Source organism: Grammomys surdaster, unplaced genomic scaffold (genome assembly GCF_004785775.1).
Source record: "Grammomys surdaster isolate TR1022 unplaced genomic scaffold, NIH_TR_1.0 189, whole genome shotgun sequence".
NCBI classification, from domain to species: Eukaryota; Metazoa; Chordata; class Mammalia; order Rodentia; family Muridae; genus Grammomys; species Grammomys surdaster.
In genome coordinates this window covers 5100570-5103707 of record NW_021604634.1, presented here as the reverse complement: position 1 = coordinate 5103707, position 3138 = coordinate 5100570, and positions in this window count along the sequence as shown.

The following is a 3138-nucleotide window of genomic DNA, read 5'->3' as shown; positions in this document are numbered from 1 at the left end:
TGTAACTTCATTGCTGTTAATGCCTCTTCAATGTGTCCATCAATAGATTAAGATGTAAAATGATATATGAGATAAGGCAATAATGGTATGTCAAAGAGGCATAGTGTGGTGAGATGTGTTTCAAAACGAGAAATCCAAACGTGTGCTTTGACCTATATCCTAAAATAAATCCCAAGGTTATTTTCCCAGTATGTGGTTCTTACTTTCTTTGCCTTCCACTTTTAATTATCACTAGAGAAAGTTGGAGGGGTCAGAAAAATGGCCATTCTTTTCCAGGCAAGAAAAGTTCTGACTTGCCACACTAGCAAGATCAGCTAAACCACAAAATAGGTACCCAAATATCACAATCTCCACAAAATATTTAGTACACAAGTTGTTTCTGGGCTCTTTATATCTTCAATGTGTGTGTGTGTGTGTGTGTGTAGATGTGTGTGTGTGTGTATGTATACTTGTGTGTATAGATAATGTGTATGTGTTTATGTGCATATGTTTATGTGTTTATGTTTATATGTAGATGTGTGCAGGAGATATATACATGTGTGTAGATGTAGACATATGTATGTTGATAATTTGTGTTTATGTAGATGTGTAGGGATGTGTGTGTGTGTGTGTAAATTTGTGTTTGTAGATATGTGGGGAACTATGTGTGTGTAGATATAGATATGTGTGTGTATAGATATGTGTGTTTGTAGATTTATGTATGCATATGTGTGTGTGCATATGTGTTTGTGTGTATCTGCAAACAAGTTAAGAGGGCAAAGTGGAAGTAAATTGTTAAGCTTAAAAAAGAAAACACCAGATGATTAAACTGAAGTATATACATAGTGTTAAAGCACAGAAATCTATACTTTTCAAAAATATCCCCTCTGGATTATTTTACAGATGGGCCAAAAACCCAATGTTAAAAACATAGGTAAGGATATGGAAAATGTGTGGTTAGGTTTACATAGCATAAGAGAACAGGATTCAAAGACACAAATGTTCCACGATGCAGATGGACATACATAACAGGAGAAAAATAATAGAGATGAAGGCTGCATGGGGAGTGTGATGCAGTAGTAAGGATAAATAATAAGTAAATGAAATGGAATGAAAAAATTAAAATAAGCAAAATTAAAGTTTTCAATATTCTGTGGCCCAGTCTATCTGCAGATGCTCACTTATTATGCAATACTTTGATCTTAGCATAAACATTACTGAGCTTAAAGATATTAAACTGAATCCACAAACTAATCACACAAATGTTGGGCTTATAACATTCTCAAGCTGGCTTTATTTTGTAATGATTTTTTTCTCCTCAAGTGTGAACAATTGTTTAATCTTCTAGACTTAATACTATGTGAACTAAAAAAAAAAGATATTCTATGAAAGTATAAACATTTCCCACAACCACATGCATAACTTTCAACATAATTATTGCTAATAATTACTAATAAATGTTTAGTCTTACTGTATAAATTCCAAATTATTCCTAGCATCTCATAATTGTACTATCTGGGCCAAGCTCTTCCTGTGACATCTCAAGTTTAACATTGTTTTATGATCTAGTTAACAATGTAAAAGAGTCCAGATTAGTTAGAAGAATGTTCTATATTTTGTTTGACAAATCCAAGTGGGGATATTTAGGCATCCAAATATTCATAGGCAGCATTTGTTGCATACATGGCATATTGTATTATAATGAAAATAAGAGTACTGATGATTGCATCAGATTTCTCCAGATTAGAACCTAAGATTGTGATTTTTATGTGTTGGTTCATTGAAATTTAGAGTATGTCCACTGGTTGAGATTCAGATTAACATGCCTGTAGCCATCTTGGTCATAACCACCATTTTGGCCATCAGGTGATACTAACATGCATCTTAAAGTGAAAGGATAAAGTCTTCCAACAACTAAGTATGTTGTTGACAACTGGATCTCTGATGGTTTCCTAGGTGATGCCGAGCATGTCAACAGTTTTTTAGAAAGGCCATATACATTATGTTGGGCCCTGACCCACCTTTGCTTGTCTTAATACATGAGTCTTTTTCTCTTGCCAGGGAGTCTAGGGCTCTTCCAATCTTTCTGTTGCCCAAACTGTATGTCTCTGTGCAAGAGTTCCTAATAAATTGCATTGTCCACAATCCTGTATCTGACTTTTTCTGTGGTTTTATATCACTTTCTGACATTGACATATAATTTTTATACCTGGGGATATGTTTGTTTCCAAAACAAGAGAGAAAACGAACTGGACCAGAGAAGTGAACCAAGCAGTGTTTGACAACAAATTCCTTCTGAAGATTATGTTGATTTATGTCCCATGACATAGTATATGTCAAATTTGAAGCTTTCCCTCCTCATTGGAAGGGGAACCAACATCTCCACAACTCTTAGTTACTTATGAGAGACTCACTAGTTTCTGGGAATATTCTGCCACACTATACATGAGGGGCCATCCTTGATGGAAATGAAAAAGTCTGCTGGGTGTTCAGGTACAAGCAGAACCAGTGTTTACTGAAGTTGAAATGATATAGCCCTGAATTTTTAGGTAAATCTTTGCAGAGTCAACTTCATCATTTGATATCTGAATCAGAGGTGTTCAGTTGCTAGACAATAGTCAGTCTTCAGACAAAGTCTGATTGGAGAGTTAATATTTATACATGTATGTATCTATGCATATATGTATGTGTAGTGTGTGTGTGTGTGTGTGTGTGTGTGTTCACAAGAAGTGCTTGCTATGTTTAGAAATGAAGTATTCCTTACAGGCCCATAGTTTTGAAAGTTTGATCTCCAGTAGAGCTGTTTCAGGAAGCTGAGAAGCCTTGGAAACTTTGGTTAAGCTTATAGAAGCAGGTCACTGGGGAGAACTCAGAGGGGAAGTTATATCCACTGCAGCTTCTATCTCAATATCTTAGCTTCCTGATCTGCCATTGAGATGTTGTACCTTTACTTTCCATCACCGTGAACGCTGCCATGCCTTCCCAACCACACTGGGCCTTACACTGTGAGCCAATATATCTATTTTCCCTTTAATTATTCCATCAAATATTTTTGTCATTAAAAAAAAAACATAGTAACAAAAAAGTAACATATCTCTGTAGAGTTACTGCAAGAGAGAGAGAGAGAGAGAGAGAGAGAGAGAGAGAGAGAGAGAGAGA